The sequence below is a fragment of the Chiloscyllium punctatum genome, chromosome 45, assembly GCF_047496795.1.
Source record: "Chiloscyllium punctatum isolate Juve2018m chromosome 45, sChiPun1.3, whole genome shotgun sequence".
Classification (NCBI taxonomy): Eukaryota; Metazoa; Chordata; class Chondrichthyes; order Orectolobiformes; family Hemiscylliidae; genus Chiloscyllium; species Chiloscyllium punctatum.
In genome coordinates, this window is record NC_092783.1 from 54556244 (window position 1) to 54574926 (window position 18683).

Below are 18683 nucleotides of genomic sequence, written 5' to 3' on the forward strand. Positions count from 1 at the left end.
TGATCTGTCCAATGTCCTGTACACCCGCAACGTCACCTCCCAGTTTTTATACCACTGACCAATAAAGGAAAGCATACCAAATGCTGCCTTCACTATCCTATCTACCTGTGACCCCACTTTCAAAGAGCTATGAAGCTGCCCTCCAAGGTCTCTTTGTTCAGCAACACTCCCAGGACCTCCCCATTAAGTGTAGAGGGAAAGCAACAATCATGAGCACAGTTCTGGCACCAGTCCAGATTATATTCATCGATGAGTTGTTCTCTTGGCTCCCCCTGATTCTGAGCTAATTGTGCAAAGTTGTGGTTACACCAATCACTGGCTGAGAATTTGCCCTCTCGTGGTCCTCAAAGTGGTTTCTCTCCTTTTCCTTTCATCAGGGGAGTTTGCTGAGAGTGCAGTTTGTGGAATAATAGTGAGTGATAAAAGCTCTAAGGAGAATTCAGTTACATCTCCACATGGAAGGGAGAGAGAAAGGTTCAGGTGCTTTTTGTTTGCAGGCTATATGCTCCTCTGTTGTTTACATATGGGACTGTTGCCACTTGCTCAGCAACCAATCAGTCGTTGTTCCTAATCAGTCGTTTAGGTGGCATGGTGGCTCAGTGGTTAGCACTGCTGCCTCACAGTGCCAGGGACCTGGGTTTGATTCCAGTCTCGGGCAACTGTCTGTGTGGAGGTTGCACATTCTCCCCGTGTCTGTGTGGGTTTCCTCCCATGGTCCAAAGATGTGCAGGCCAGATGAATTGGACCATGCAAAATTTCCCATAGTGTTAGGTGCATTAGTCAGAGGGAAATGGGTCGGTGTGGACTTGTTGGGCTGAAGGGCCTATTTCCACGCTGTAGGGAACTTAATCTAAGCTGAGTCCTAGACAAAAGGTCATAGAGTCATACAGCAGAGAAACAGGCCCTTTGGCCATCCGTGTTTATGCTGACTGGCAAATGCCAAGCTACTCTTATCCCATTTGCTTTCACTTGGTTCATAGCCTATGGGCCCTGGCATTTTAAGTGCTCTTCCAGGTGACTTTTAGATGCTGCAGAGTATATCTGCCTCCACCATCCTCTTAGGCAGCACATTCCACATTTCTACCAGCATCTAGGTTTTCTTACTTCCTTCTCGTACCTCCTCTGAACCATTAGCCCCTCCCCTTCAACGTATGACCTCTGGTCTTTGACATGTCTGCCGTGGGCAAGGGATTCCCATGATTTCCTCTGACTATGCCTCTCATGATTTTGTGTACCTCAGTCACACTCTCCCCTCAACATCCTGTGCTTCGAGGAAGACAAACCCATCTTATCCAGCCTCTCCTCACAATCTCATAACTTTCCATCCCAGGCCTCATCCAGTCCACTTTTGTTTGTCATTTATATAAATGTTTTGGATGAGAATATGGTTAGTAAGTTTGCGGATGACACCAACATTGGTGATGTAGTGGAGAAGGTTATCTAAGATTACAAAGAGATCTTGATCAATAGGGTCAATGGGCTGAGGAGTAGCAGATGGAGTTTAATTTGGACAAATGTGAGGTACTGCATTTTGGGGAATACAAACAAGAACAGAATTAATGGTAGGGCCCTGGATGTGTTGCAGAACAGAGAGACCTTAGGGTTCAGGTACATAATGCTTTGAAATTTGCATCACAAGTAGACAAGGTGGTTAAGAAGGCTTGCCTTCATCACTCAGACCACTGAGTGTAGGAGTTGGGACGTCCTGTTGAGATTGTACAGCATATTGGTAAGACCTCTTCTGGAATACTGTGTCCAGTTCTGGTCTGTTATAGGAAGGATGTTAGTAAACTGAAGAGGGTTCAGAAAAGGTTTACCAGAACGTTGCCCGGAATGGAGGGTTTGAGTTGTAGGGAGAGGCTGGATAGGCTAGGACCTTTTTCACTAGAGCGTAGGAGTTTGATGGGTGCCTTTATAGAGATTTATAAAATCGTAAGAGTCATAGATAAGGTGAATAGCAAAAGTCTTTTCCTTTAGGAAGGGGAGTTCAAATTAGACAGTATATTTTTGAGGTAAAAGGAGAAAGATTCAAAAAGGACACGAGAAGCAACATTTTCACACAGATAAAATTACAATCACAAGAATAGTGAGACCAAGCAAACTGATGCAACTGTGGGCAGACAAGTCTCCAGGTCCTGAATTTCATCCTAGAATCTTAAAAGTGATGGCTAGTGGGATAATGCATATGTTGGTGTTAATGTTACAGCACTCACAAACTTTGGAAATATTCCATCAGTCTAGGAGGTAGCAAACATAATCCCCAAGGAGGGATGCAGACAGAAGGCGAGAAAGTGAATGTTGGTTAACGTAACATCTGTCATTTGGAAGGTGTCAGACTTGATGACTAATGAGGTGAAAGTGAGGACTGCAGATGCTGGAGATTAGAATCAAGACTGCGGTGCTGGAAAAGCATAGCAGGTCAGGCAGCATCCAGGGAACAGGAAAATTGAAGTTTCGGGCAAAGCCCTTCATCAGAAATCACTCCTGATGAAGGGCTTTTGCCCAAAATATCGATCTTCCTGCTCCTCGGATGCTTCCTGACCTGCTGTGGTTTCCAGCACCATGCTCTTGACTGTTGATGACTTATAGCTTGGCACTTGGAAAATCTCAAGGGAATTGGAAGGAGTCAGCAAGGTAGAACAGTGGCACAGTGGTTAGCACTGCTGCCTCATAGCGTCAGGGACCCAATCTTGATTCCAGCCTCGGGCGTCTGTCTATGTGGAGTTTGCACATTCTCCCCATGTCTACGTGGGTCCACTCCGGTTTCCTCACACAGTCCAAAGATGTTCAGGTCAGGTGAATTGGCCATGCTAAATTGTCCATAGTGTTGGGTGCATTAGTCAGAGGGAAATGGGTCTGGGTGGATTATTCTTTGGAGGGTCGGTGTGGACTGGTTGGGCTGAAGGGCCTGTCTCCACACTGTAGATAATCTAATCAAAGCATGGTTTTGTGGAAAGGAATTAATGTATTGTAATTTTCTGAAAGGGTAACATGTACTGTAGATGAAAGAGAGCCTGCAGATATACAGTACCTCAGTTTCCAGAAGTTATTTAACAAAGTGTCACTAAATATTGGACAAAGTAAAAGATCAGGGTGAAAGAAGTAGCATATTTGCATAGATAGAAGATTGGTTGGCTGGTGGAAAACAGAGAGAATGCATAGATGGGTCTTTTTCGGAGTTGGCAGGATGTGAAGGGGAGGAAAAGTGGGAGGGATGGAGGGACTCTGGCAGAATGCCAGAATTCTTCTCCCCTGTGTGTGAAAGGATGTTTCCCAAGACAGCACATCCCAATGCTGCCTCCAATTTGAAGGTGTCTTATACACGTACTCTTACCTCATGTTGCAACAAGCAGATATTCTCCGCAGTCAGGTATGTGTCGAGAGGAACACAAGTTTACTGCAGTTATTCTAATTGATCCCGCATGGAAAATAAACATGAATCAGAACAATCACATGTCAGATTGATCATTGATTCGTGATTAACTAACTACAGTATTAAAAACTCTACAGAGTGTGCCATTAAACAGTGGGTGACGTATAAATCTGCATAATACCCTAAAACTAGCTTTCAATTCCAGGTTTATTAATAGAATTTAAATTCCGCTAGCTGACATGTTGGGATTTGAACCCATGTCCCCAGAATATTACCCTGAGCATCCAGATCATTAGTCTGGTGACATTATCACTACGGGATCAGAAACAGAAGAAAATAACAGGAGAAATGAAATGGCAGAAAAAGAAAGAGGGAGTGTGGACCCTTCCTGTGTTATAACCATTGTACAATTTGCTGACACCCATTATAAAATGCTCTTTTGAAGTATGCATCGGAAGAGTGAGAAACATAGAACAGTATAGCACAAGAACAGGCCCTTCAGCCCACTATGACTGTGCTGACCATGATGCAATTCTAATCAAATCTCATCTACCTGCACATGGTCTGTGTCCCCCTATCCCTGTCTGCCTAAATGACTCTTAAACATTGCTATAGTATCTGCTTCTACCCACTCCCTTGGCAGCGTGTTCCAGGTGCCTACAATCCTGTGTGTGAAAAGGTTACCTCACACATCTTTGTTAAACATTCCCCCTTGCATGTTAAACCTATGCCCCTCATATCTGCTATTTCCACCCTGGGAAAAAGGCTCTGATTATCCACCTTATCCATGCCCCTCATAATTTTATATCCTTCCACCAGGTCGCCCCCTCCCCCCTCAGCCTCCAATGCTGCAGTAAACACTATCCAAGTTTGTATGAATTAGTGACTTTCATAGAAATTAGTTTGAGTACTCAGCCCTCATTAAGGACCTGGTCCTTTCCTAACATTTGTTTACAGTAGACGACATGAACAGAAATCACTGCCAAATTGAACCAGTTAGATCTGACCCCACATGTTCTTGGTTCTAAGAATTGTTTCTTAATAAATGTGATTAAAGAGTGGTGTCATGTGACAGGCTTATTCCATGAGGTGACTTAAATGACATTGTGAATCTGATAGTTTCTCAACTCACATGCAGAACAAGCAGCAACTTCAGGGGAGCTGTAATGAGAGGAAAACAGAGACTGAGTGTGTGAGGGGAGTGTGCTGATCACACAGGATTGAAGGAACTTGGATTGGATAAGGCTGAGGAATGACGCTCACACTGTCTGGGAATTGAAAGGGTTCAAAAAAGATTTAAGTTAGATTACTTACTGTGTGGAAACAGGCCCTTTGGCCCAACAAGACCCATCCCCCTACATTTACCCCTGCACCTAACACTGTGGGCAATTTCGCGTGGCCAATTCACCTGACCTGCACATTTTTGGACTGTGGGAGGAAACCGGAGCACCCGAAGGAAACCCACATAGACACGGGGAGAATGTACAAACACCACACAGTCAGGTGCCTGAGGCGGGAATTGAACCCAGGTCTCTGGCGCTGTGAGGCAGCAGTGCTCACTACTGTGCCACTGTGCCACCCACAAGAATGTTGCCAGGGTTGGGGGGTTTGAGATATAGGGAGAGGCTGAACAGGCTGGGGTTGTTTTCCCTGGAGCGTCGGAAGCTGAGGGGTGACCTTATAGAGGTTTACAAAATCATGGGAGGCATGGATAGAGTGAATAGGCAAGGTATTTTCCCTGGGGTGGCAGAGTCCAGTACTGGAGGGCATAGGTTTAGAGTGAGAAGGGAAAGATTTAAAGGGGACCTAAGAGGCAACATGTTCACACAGAGGTTGGTTCGTGAATGTAATGAGCTGCCAGAGGAAGTGGTGGAGGCTGGTACATTTACAGCATTTAGAAGGCATCTGGATGGTCATATGAATAGGAAGGATTTGGAGGGATATGGGCCAGGCGCTGGCAGGTGGGACTAGATTGGTATGGGATATCTAGTCGGCAGGGACGGGTTGGACCCAAGGGTCTGTTTCTGTGCTGTACCTCTCAATGACTCTATATTAAGTGAGGACTCTCCAGTGCAGTACTGACTTTGCCATTTTTTCAAGTAAGCTGTTAAACTTTTGCCCTCTGTAGTCAATGTAAAAATCAGCACAATTTTGGAGAAGAGTAGAGTTACTTCCTGGTATCAGGGCAGCCACCTCTCAGCAAGAAGAGAGTCAGCAGGTCCTTATCACATTGCTGTTTGTGGGATCTTGCTTTGTGCAATTGCTGTCCTGCTTTGTCCGTTACAACAGTGAGCACACTTGAAAAGGGACTACTTTCCAAGCTACTCATCATCCAGACTTGAAACCAAAATTGCAATTCCCTCAAAAGCCTGGAACACTTTCTCTAATGGCATGTGGGTCTACCTACAGCACATGGACTGTCGTTGTTCAAGAATATAGCTCAGCACCACCTTCTCAAAGGACAACTAGGGCTCAGCAATAACTGCTCACCCAAACAGTGACACCAACATCCTGGGAAAGAAGTTCTGAAATCTTCATTGTTTTGACATGTCCTGGGACTTGTTGAAGAGTCTCAAGAAATTCAAGGTTTCTTTCTTTTGTATGAGTGCTAGGAATTATCTTTTAATTAAAGTTTTAAGTTTCCAAAAATTAGAGGTGGATTATCTGCACACCGTTGTAATGAGCAACTCAGGGGGAAATTCAAGAATTTTAGAAGTTGGAAGTATTCCTCTGCTCTAAGTCAAGATAAATGGATGGGCAAGTGGTAGCAGAACATCATGTGGCCAAACCTGCAGGAACGCATCAAAAAAGAGTTGGTAATCCTACTTCAAGGTGCAACACAACTGTTTCATGCTATTTGATTGCCATTGATCTTCCATCTGTGACATAATTGAATTGAATTGAATTTATTGTCACATGTACCAAGGCACAGTGAAATGCTTTGGGTTGTGAGCAAAACAGACAGATCACAGAGTTAAGTAGCATAGATAGTAAATAATAGGCAAACAGCAGCAAAAACAAAAACACAGGTATAGGCAAATGTTAAGAGTTTGTGAGTCCATTCAGTATTCTAACAACAGTAGGGTAGAAACTGTTTCAAAACCGGCTGGTGCGTGTGTTCAGGCTTCTGTACCTTCTCCCCGATGGTAGAGGTTGTAGACAAACATTGCCAGGGTGGGATGGATGTTTAAGAATGCTGGCGGCCTTTCCTTGACGCAGGCCTGGTAGATGGATTCTATAGATGGGAGGTTGGCCTTTGTGATTGTCCAGGACGAGTTCACCACTCTCTGTGAATGGTACACTTGCCATACCAAGTAGTGATACATCCAGAAAAAAATGTTCTCGTTGGCATACCATAAAAGTTGGCAAAGGTATTCGCTGTCATGCCAAATTTCCTCAGCTGCCTGAGGAAGAAGAAACATTGTTGGGCCTTTGTAACTAGTGTGTCCACATGAAGAGTCCAAGAAAGCTTGTTGTGGATTACCACAGGAGCTTGACACTCTCCACTCTTTCCACCTCTGTGCTGTTAATGTGTAGGGGGGCATGAGTAACGAGGTAAAAACAATGACTGCAGATGCTGGAAACCAGATTCTGGATTAGTGGTGCTGGAAGAGCACAGCAGTTCAGGCAGCATACAAGGAGCTTCGTACATCCCACTGAAAGTCAATAATGAGTTCCTTGGTTTTGCCGGCATTGAGAGCTAGGTTGTTCTCAGTGCACCATTTTTCCAGGTCTTCCACCTCCCATCTGTAGTCTGTTTCATCGAGATTTGACCGACTATGGTGGTGTCATCAATAAACTTGTAAATGGCATTAGTCTGGTATTTGATGATGCAGTCATGGGTATACAGTGAGTACAGTAAGGGGCTGAGTACGCACCCCTGGGGGGCTCCAGTGTTGAGGGTTAGTGAGGATGAAATATTGTCTCCAATCTTCACTGATTGTGGTCTGTGGGTCAGGAAACTGAGGATCCAGTTGCAGGGAGTGGAGCTTAGTCTGAGATCACTAAGTTTGGTATTCAGTCTCAAGGGGATAATAGTGTTGAAGGCTGGATTATAGTTAATGAGTACGATTCTTTCGTAGCTCTTCTTGGTGTCAAGATGTTCTAGGGAGGAGTGAAGGGCAAGTGATATGACATCTGACGTGGATCTAATGTGGCACTTTATTCTGTGGAGACTTTATGGAGGATCTCAGCACTCAGATACTAACCCTACTGCGAATCCTCTTGCAAGGATGCCTGCCTTGAAGAAGTTTTCCTCCTCGCTCTAAAAGAATCTCAGGGAGTCCCTCTCCCACTGCAACTCCCAGGTCATTTCCTCTGCTCTGAAGATGCTACTCTCTCCCCACCCCCACCCTCCTCTAGCTTATCTCTCCACGCTTCAGGCTCACTGCCTTTATTCCTGATGAAGGGCTTTTGCCCGAAACGTCGATTTCGCTGCTCGTTGGATGCTGCCTGAACTGCTGTGCTCTTCCAGCACCACTAATCCAGTAAACACTTAACATCCTGAGTGTGACCTTTCAACTCCAGCATGGTGTTTCAAACGGAATCAAATTTCCCTTAATTTCCAGAGCAGTTGACTGAAGCATTGCTGCCCTCCAGTGGCTGTGTTGTCAACTACATGACAATTTGTAAATAGATGCTGTACATGTTGATGTGCAAGTCAATCTGTGAGTAAGTTAGTAAGTTTGCAGATGATACTAAAGTTGGTGGAGTGGTGGACAGTATGGAAGAATGTTGCAGGTTGCAGCTGCACTTGGATGAACTGATCTGAAAGGTGGCAAATGGAGTTCAATGCAGATGAATGTGAGGTGATTTACTTTGGGAAGAATACTAGAAAGGCAGAATACTGGATCAATGGAAAGATTCTTGGTAGTGTGGATGTACTGAGGGATCTTGGTGTCCATGTACAAAGATCTCTGAAAGTTGTCACCCAGGTTGATAGTGCTGTTAAGAAGGTATACAGTGTGTTAGGTTTTATTGGTAGAGGGATTGAGTTCTGGAGCCGCAATATCATGCTGTAACTATACAAAACACTAGTGCAGCCTCACTTGGAGTATTGTGTGCAGTTCTGGTCATCCCATTTCAGGAAGGATGTGGAAGCATTGGAAAAGGTGCAGAGGAATTTACTAGGATGTTGCCTGGTCTGATGCAAAGGTCTTATGAGGAAAGGCTGAGGGTCTTGGATGTGTTCTCATTGGTGATAGGAAGGCTAAGAGGGGATCTAATAGAGGCATACAAGATGATCAGAGGATTAGCTAGGGTGAACAGTGAGAGTCGTTTTCCTAGGATGATGACATCTGCTTGTCCGAGGGGGGTCATAGCTGCAAATTGAGGGGTGATAGATTTAAGACAGATGTCAGAGGCAGGTTCTTTACTCAGAGAGTAGTAAAAGCATGGAATGCCCTTCCTGCCAATGTAGTTAATTCAACCACATTAGGGGCATTTAAACAGTCCTTGGATAAATATATGGATGATTTTGGGTTAGTGTAGGGGTTTGGCTCAACATCAAGGGCCAAAGGGCCTGGTCTGTGTTGTATTGTTCTATGTTCTATGAAATGTGGTACTTATACCTGGTGAATGCAATAATCTGATTTTGGAGTTATAACACTGGGTCAACCTACACAACATGAGATATGATGAAGTCAGAAGTCACACAACACCAGGTTATAGTCAACAGGTTTATTTGAAATTACAAGCTTTTGGAGTGCTGCCCCTCCATCAGGATTTCACCTTCACCTCCTTCAGTGCTCCGAAAGACTGTGGGACAGCACAGTGGTTCAGTGGTTAGCACTGCTGTCTCACAGCGTCAGGGACCCGATTCGATTCCAGCCTCAAGTGACTGTCTGTGTGGAGTTTACACATTCTCCCCGTGTCTGTGTGGGTTTCCTCTGTGTGAGTCATAGAGTCATAATGATGTACAGCACGGACACAGACCCTTTGGTCCAACCTGTCCATGCCGACCAGATATCCCAACCCAATCTAGTCCCACTTGCCAGCACCCGGCCCATATCCCTCCAAACCCTTCCTATTCATATACCTATCCAAATGCCTCTTAAATGTTGCAATTGTACCAGCCTCCACCACATCCTCTGGCAGCTCATTCCATATACGTACCACCCTCTGCGTGAAAAATTTGCCCCTTAGGTCTCTTTTATATCTTTTCCCTCTCACCCTAAACCTATGCCCTCTAGTTCTGGACTCCCCGACCCCAGGGAAAAGACTTTGTCTTTTTATCCTATCCATGCCCCTCATAATTTTGTAAACCTCTACAAGGTTACCCCTTAGCCTCCGACACTTCAGGGAAAACAGCTCTCAGCCTCTCCCTGCAGCTCAAATCCTCCATCCCTGGCAACATCCTTGTAAATCTTTTCTGAACCCTTTCAAGTTTCACAACATCTTTCTGATAGGAAAGAGACCAGAATTGCATGGAATATTCCAACAGTGGCCTAACCAATGTCCTGCATGGCCACAACATGACCTCCCATCTCCTGTACTCAATACTCTGACCAATAAAGGAAAGCATACCAAATGCCTTCTTCACTATCCTATCTACCTGCGACTCTACTTTCAAGGAGCTATGAACCTGCACTCCAAGGTCTCTTTGTTCAGCAACACTCCCTAGGTCCTTACCATTAAGTGTATAAATCCTGCTAAGATTTGCTTTCCCAAAATGTAGCACCTCACATTTATCTGAATTTAAACTCCATCTGCCACTTCTCAGCCCATTAGCCCATCTGGTCTAGATCCTGTTGTAATCTGAGGCAACCCTCTTCGCTGTCCACTACACCTCCAATTTTGGTGTCATCTGCAAACTTACTAACTGTACCTCTTATGCTCGCATCCAAATCATTTATATTAGTGACAAAAAGTAGAGGACCCAGCACCGATCCTTGTCGCACTCCACTGGTCACAGGCCTCCAGTCTAAAAAACAACCTCCACCACCACCCTCTGTCTTCTACCTTTGAGCCAGTTCTGTATCCAAATGGCTAGTTCTCCCTGTATTCCATGAGATCTAACCTTGCTAATCAGTCTCCCATGGGGAACCTTGTCGAACGCCTTACTGAAGTCCATATAGATCACATCTACTGCTCTGCCCTCATCAATCTTCTTTGTTACTTCTTCAAAAAGTGCTCTGGTTTCCTCCCACAGCCCTAAGATGTACAGGTTAGGTGGATTTCCCAAGCTAAATTATTCAGGGATGTGTAGGTTGGTTGCATTAGCCAGATGTTAAATGTAGGGGAATGGGTCTGGGTGGGTTACTGTTCAGAGGGTCAATATGGACCTGTTAGGCTGAAGGGCCTGTTTCCACACTGTAGGGTTTCCATGACTTCTGACTTTAACCACCCCAGTCCAACATCTGCACCTCCACTTCATGAAATATGATAGATAACTAGACGATGTTCAAACAGCACTAAAACAGTTCCCATGCCTTTGGTGAACCTCCATAAACTTGCTCCCACAACTCTGATTCATACCTATTGGCTAGTGTTTAACCAGTTTCCCCTTAAATATATGTAGGCAGTCCTCAGATTGCCAAGATGTTCCATTCTGGAGTCTGTTTGTAAGTTACTTTGTTCATGAGTTAGAGCACAATGCAGGGCATTGCAAGGAACCATTCATAAGTATAGTAAAAAGAATCATAGAATCCCTACAGTATTGAAACACATTGAGTCCACACCAAACCTCCAAGAGAATACCTGCAATCAATTTGAAATTGCTGGAGAAACTCAGCGGGTCTGACAGCATCTGTGGAGAGAAATTAGAGTTAACATTTTGAGTCCAGTGACCCTTCTTCGAAACATTAACTCTGCGTTTTCTCCACAGATACTGCCAGACCTGTTGAGTTTCTCCAGCAATTTCTGCTTTTGCTTCAGGTTTCTGCTGCCCACTGTTCTTTGTTTCACCTGAAATAAAACTTAGTGCCTTTATTAAAGAAATGCCTGATGTGTAAATTGCAAAACTCTGATTTTCTGTAAAGTCTGGATCAGCTTGTGAGATATCCGCCAGACTTATTAGGGTTAAGGTGGTGTAACAATTGCTTGCGCCTCTCCTGCCCAAGTTTGGAAGAAAATACGGCGAGTGGGTGAGGTCAAGAGGTTATTTGAAGGTGAGGGTATCACAAGATGCGCTGATAGAAGCCCTCTGCAAGACCGATAGGTCCAGGAGGATTCGTCAGTATCCGTCTCAAGGCAATAGCGCAAAAAGTGACAAAGTTGCTTCTCAGCTTAACATCCAGAGATTTCACTACTTCAGTGCTGCGAACATGAATCACTCTTCAGGAAGCAGACTACAGTTGAAGCTGAAAAGCCCTAGACAGCAAACTCGGTGAGGGTATGGCAGCTGGATGAGGTAGGGTAAGTGCTGTAAACTGAGCAAAGTTACTTAAACAGCACAATAACACTTCAGCAACGCGAATACAGAGCTTTACCGGGTAGCCCAGTGCAAACTTACAGGCTCAATGCCCAGAGACAAGTCCAGGAATTTGGAAGGCAGAATTGAGAGAAGGATCAAAATGCTCAGCACCAAACAAACCACAAAGTACAAAAAGCACAATGTTTAACTTAGAATCACAGAGTCATGCAGTGCAGAAGAGGCCCATGTAGTGTGCACCGATATGTAAGATTCACCTGACCTTCAACGTAATCTCATTTACCAGCACTTGGCCAATAGCCTTGAATGTTATGGCATGCCAAGTGCTCATCCAGGTCCTTTTTGAAGGGATGTGAGGCAATTTATCCCTACCACCCTCCCAGGCAGGGCATTCCAGACCATCACCACCCTCTGAGTAAAAAGGTTTTTCTTCACATCCCACCTAAACCTCCATCTTGAACCCATGTCCCCTCTTGACTGACCATTCAACTAAGGGGAACAGCTGCTCCTTACCCATTCTGTCCATGCCCCCAGTCATCTTCAATCCAATCACCCTTCAGTCTTCTCTGCTCCAATGGAAACAACGCAATCCAACCTTCCCTCTTAATGTACACTTTCTATCTCAGGCAATATCCTGGTGAATCACCTCACAACCTTCCTGGAATGTGTTGACCAGAAATGCATGCAGTACTCCAACTGTGGTCTCAACAAAGTTCTATACAACTCCAAAATGACTTCCCTGTTGTTGCAATCTATTGATAAAAGCAAGTGTCCCAAATGTTTTTTTTTGTGTGTGTGATGGTGTAGTGTTACAGTTCATTTAGAGAGTTCTGAGTTGCTATAGTAACATGATATTTTAAATGCATGTCGAAGCCTAGTGTTATAATGATAAGAGACTTGGGTTATCTTCCCATCAAACAATTGAGCAGGAATCTCTCCCACTTTTATGAATTGCCAGTGGGAAATATTGGAAGGATTTGCAGGTTGATTCTGAGCTTGTTTGGCCAGGCTATGAACACCTTCCTTAATCTTCGCATTCTGATGTGCGACCCATATCAAAAGGCTTTGTCCCAAAGATTAAAACTCTTTCCACTAAGTTATATGATCTCTGCAGTTCACCAGTAGTTTGGGCTAAAATACACTCACTCTCAGGTTTAAGGGAAACTTAATTTTGGCTATCAGGAGACATCCTTTGGCCTTCCTCCCCCAGTCTCCTCTCTTTCTCTTTTTGAATGGCCCAGTAATGATGTCCCTAGAGATTTGGTCACCTAGTAGCCATATTGAATCAATAGCATTGAAGGAAGAGGGTGAACAAGAGATTCAAGCCACACAAGTGAATGGACAGCAGGAAACTAAGTAGCAGAAGCAGATTTTTGCTATATTTGTTCATGAGATATGAATATCACATTCAATCCATCTCCAATTACCCTTAATATAGTGATGTGCTATCTTCTGAACCACTGCAATCCACATTTGGTTTATTCATTTGTTAACAGGATCAGTGGGGCTTGGTCAGCATTCATTACTCATCCTTAATTGGCCATGAGCTGAGGGGCTTGCTTGGGCCATTTCAGGAGGCTGTAAGTCTGGAGTCACATGTAAGCCTGAGCAGGATGATGGGATTTCCTTCTGTAAAGGGCATTAGTGAACCATATTACAACAGTCAACAATGGTCACTTAATCTCCATAAAACCAGCTTTTTATTCCGGACTTTCCTTGATTCAAATTTCTGCCATCTGTCATTGCAGGATTCAAACTCATTTTCTGACAATGTTCACCTGGGTCGCTGGATTACTATTCCAATCATGGTACCACTAGGCCACAGTCTAATTCCATGCTTGCTGGGCCAGTCAATTTATCTCTGTATCCCAACGTACTCTGACACCCAGCTGAACATTTTCTTTTTCCCATCGCCAAATCACTTGGTGGGATGCTTTCATCAATTAACCACCATCAGTAAATCATTCACATTTTCCAGTTGATTAATTTATGTACAAAGTCTGTTAAGGGCAGTGCAGACCTTCAAAGGTGAGGGAGAGATAGGAGGAGAGGGAGGGGGCTAGATCGAAATGGATTTCAAAGGGGCGGATAAAAAACACTCCCCCACCCCCCCCCCCAACAATGCCCACCTCTCCGTGTGACTAAAGGAACTATAACTGATTTAATAAGCCATTTGCAGTTTCACTGTACTAGCTGTGAGCACTTCGACATGCATGGCTTAAACCTTGAGACAAGCAGATGTCACTGGCAGGATCAACCAGGTAGCTAGGCCAGTCAACCATACAGGGAGAAAGTGAACTCTGCAGATGCTGGAGATCAGAATCATAGAGTGTGATGCTGGAAAAGCACAGCTGATCAGGCAGCATCCAAGGAGCAGGAGAATCAACATTTCAAGCATAAGCCATATTTCTGAGGATTGGAACTATATGTAGGCCATATTGAGTGAGAACAGCAAATTTCTCCCACAATGAGTATTTGTGAAGCAGATGAGCCTTTGAACCAATATTTTCATAACCATTATTAATGAGACTGGCATTTTATTCTGGGTTTGTTGACTAGTTGCAGCAACACTCCCTCAACTACTATAGTGGGATTTGAACTCATGCCTCCACAGCTCCAAGCCAGGCCTCTAGATTTGTAATCCAGTAACCTCACTCCTATGCTACCAACCCCAAGGACACATGTCCAGATAGCTTTGCTTTCAATTTACAAAAAGTGGAGCTAACATATGGGAAAACCTCGCTGAAGATCAGATAGAGTTGAGGCGGGGGAAAGGAATTAGTGAAAAACTAATATCAAGATATGGAGGTTGGTGAGTGAGACCTGAGATTGATTGATGGGCAGAGCATTGTGGTATGTTTCACCAATGGTTTAAATACCTGAGTTGGTTGCTGTTTTGACAACAATTTAACCAGTTTAAATTAAGCCTCAGGACACTAAAACTCAATTGCGTTTGAATTTATTGTTTTTGCCAACATTGAACCAATGAGATGATCTGATGTTGGGGTATAAAAAAGCAGGCAGTTTGGAAGTCAGACAGAGTAACCGCCACCAACAGAATAACTGCCATCGAAACACCCTCTATTAAAGGTACCGTTTCATATGAAATGTCACAATAAAGAGAAAGAAGATGACCCAGGGAGATCTTCATCTGAAAGAAGAAAGACACCGATAATGACAGTCGCTGTATGGTTTTGAAATTGAGTTGATGTAATATTAATAGGAGTTTTATTGGAACAACAGAGTTGGAGGCAGATAATAAACAGTTAAGAGAAGGGGGGGGGGCTTAAAGTTGTGCAAAGTTGTTGTTTAGTGTTCATGTTTGGAGTTAAAAAAATTAATATTATTTTCTTTAAATAGTGAAATTTGGGAGTCCTCTGTCACTCATATTTTAACAAATTACAGGTGGAGATGAGCTTTCCTGGGTGTTTGATTTAATTAGCAAGAAGGTTCACTGCCATGTTGTAACAGTTTGGGGGCTTGGGTCTGTGATTTGAACAGGTTTAGACACACCCAGTCTGAGATTTGGACAGATTTGAACAGATTTAGAGTATGAAAGATCCCAGCAGATTTAAGCAGTTCTCAATTAGTGTCTTTGATCTTTAAATAAAATGTAGGTGAGACAATTTGTTTATTTTCAGTTACTTGTGGATGGAAGAAGGGCATATTTTTAGAATTAGCAGATAGTTTAGAATTGGGTCCATTCAGGAACAAAAGGAAAAGCTGAAATTCTGAGGTAGTTAGTCAAGCAGAGAAATAGACAATTGCAGTAGATTTAGAAAAACTTACATTACAATTGAGGCAGATGAAATGAGAAGATAAGGAAAGGGAGAGAAGGTTCTTAACTGAGCAAAGAGAAAGAGAAGAGAGAAAGAGGGGGAGAGAGAGAAGAAAAACAAAGACAGAGAGAACTTGAACTTCAGAAATTGTAAATTAGTCAGGAAAGTCAAGTTAACAGGATGGAGATAGAGAGAGAAGGTAATGATATATGCAAATATGTTAAAGCATGGCCAAACTTTGATGAGAAAGATGTTGAAGCCTTCTTTATTTAATTTGAAAAATCGGCTAGGTAGACGGAATGGTCTGAGAACTTGTGGGTAATGCTCGTTCAGACTGAACTGGCAGGCAGAGCAAATGAGGTACTTGTGGTACGTTCAGATGCGGGGTCAAGAGATTATGCAGATGACATAAAGGCTACTTTGAGTGCTTATGAATTGGTACCAGATGCTTATAGACAGCAGTACAGAAACATAAAGAAGGAACCAAGTCAGACTTATGTTGAGTTTGAAAGAATTAAACATAGTCATTTTGATAGTTGGGTGCGAATTTTAAAATTAGATTAGACCTGTGAGGCTTTGAGAGAAAATTTTCTGCTGGACGAGTTTAAAAACTCACTTCCAGAGATGATAAGAATTCATGTGGATGAACAGAGAGTTCAAGAAGTGAGAAGAGCAGCAGAGATGGCAGATGGATATACTGTCACTCATACTTTAACAGATTATGAGGTGAGGTGAGCTTTTCGGGATGTTTAGTTTAATTAACAGAAGGGTTCACTGCTCTCTCGTATCAAAGACCCAAGTCATGTTCTGGGGATATGGGTCTGAATCCTGCCGTGTAGATGGTGGAATTTGAATTCAATAAAAATCTAGAATTATTAGCCAAATGATGACCATGAAACCATTCATGGAAAACCCAGCTTGTTTCACTAATGTCCTTTAGGAAAAGAAATTGTACTCTCTACCTGATCTGGCCGTCCTGTTATAACACTTGCTTCATCAGCATGAGTTGGGTATAGTGTGGTTGACAAATTGTGGATGTTGTTTGGATAACACAAGCTTTCTACTGAATGGGTATGGTGATTTTTCTACAGTGTGATTTTCTAGGTTTTCTATACCGCGATGTTGTAGATGAACACAACTATCACTTTACAGGAATCCCCAGGTTATAAACCGATTCTATTTTCTCTGCTGTTTGTAAGCTGAATTTGTGTGTAAATTGGAACAGGTTCGGGCTAATTAGTCTGCCCATTCTTAGGATGAAACATTCTACGTAACTTAGATTTTTAAAACTAATTTTTAAAAATGATAAGCCAGCAGTTGGTTCGTAAGTACGGGACGTTCGTAACCCAGTATCTTCCTGTAAAGAAGAATGACCTATATTTGTAACTTCAGACACACATCAATGTTGCTGACTCTTAAGTTCCCCCTGGGCGATTCAGGATGGGCAATAAATGCTGGTCTGGACAGTGATACCCATGTCCTGCAAATGAATAAAGAAGTTTATTATGAAAAGGATATTGACACCAGCCCAGCTCCACTGCCTTCTGTGGTGTTTACCATAACTATTCCTCCAGCACCATGAGGTAATATCCAGCTGTCGCACTCTTTGGATATGTGGCTGTTTTGAGGTACTTCACTGCTACTCGACCATCATTGTTTTGGGCTGAAAATGTGTTGCTGGAAAAGCGCAGCAGGTCAGGCAGCATCCAAGGAACAGGAGAATCGACGTTTCGGGCATCAGCCCTTCTTCAAGGTTGATGCCCGAAACGTCGATTCTCCTGTTCCTTGGATGCTGCCTGACCTGCTGCGCTTTTCCAGCAACACATTTTCAGCTCTGATCTCCAGCATCTGCAGTCCTCACTTTCTCATCATTCTTTTGGGCCTATCAAATGATTAGCGTTAAAGATTCAAGTCAGCAAAGTCCTACCAGGCCAGCGGGTTGCCCTCTCATCAGAGGGAGAGATCATCTGTGGTTTAACTTGCGGGTCACCACCTGTGGGGTGAGGAGAGAGAGTGAAAAGAAGTCCTCTCCATGGTGAATCAGCCAGCGTAGGAATTGAACCCATGCTTCTGGCATTCCTCAACAGCCAACTGAGCTAACTGACCTCCAAATTAGTGATAAAGGGTACACCTTTGGTAGAGGCACTTTTCTTCGAATGCAAAAGGTCTATTGTACAATAGCATAAACTACAAATGCATTAGGTCAGTCAGAACTATCAGGATCTACAGGAGCTGGCACAGATCCAACTACTCCCTTGAAAAGCAAGAATAGAATTCCACTCACAGACTGGGATCAGCAGAATGTACTCTGAAAATTCACCTTTTCAGAACCATCACATTCTATACCTTATTATTGCCTCACCTCTGGTAAGGTCACACAAGTGGGAGACTGGAGATCTCCAACAGTGTCAGCGTTCAATCCCCCCTTCGGAAAGTCTTTAAAGGCAGTAAGGTTCTGCCCTCAAATAAAGGCAAAAATACTGTGAATCTGATAACAAGAAAAATGCAAAGAATGCTGGAGAACAGTACAGTGGCTCAGTGGTTAGCATTGCTGCCTCACAGTGTCAGGGACCTAGCTTTGATCCCAATCCTGGGTGACTATGTGGAGTTTGCACATTCTCCCTGGGTCTGCGTGGGTTTCCTCTGGATGTTCTGGTTTCCTCCCACAGTCCAAAGATGTGTAAGTTATGTGGTTGGCCATGCTAAATTGCCTATCGTGTCTAGGGATGTGTAAGCTAGGTGAATTAACCATGGGAAGTGTGAGGTTACAGAGATAGGATAGGGGATGTGGTTTGGGGTGGGATGCTCCTCAGAGGGTTGGTGTGGACTCAATGGGCCAAATGGCCTGCCTCCACTCTGTCGGGATTCTCTGAACAGGTCTGATTGCAGAGAAGGAGTTAATGTAATAAGTCTTGAATGTTTTTCTTCAAAAGAAGAATCATATGAAACTCAAAATGTTAGGTAGGAAGTTGCTCTTACTGTCCCATGATCTATTAATGAAAGTTTCATGTGGTAAATAAAACCTCAAATATTATAGACAACACTGTTCCTTTGTAACATCTATTTTCACATCAACCATCCATTGTATAGCAATCAGACACTGTTTGTACTGCAGCACTAGATGAGTAAGCATGACATTTAATAATGTTTTGGGTGTGAC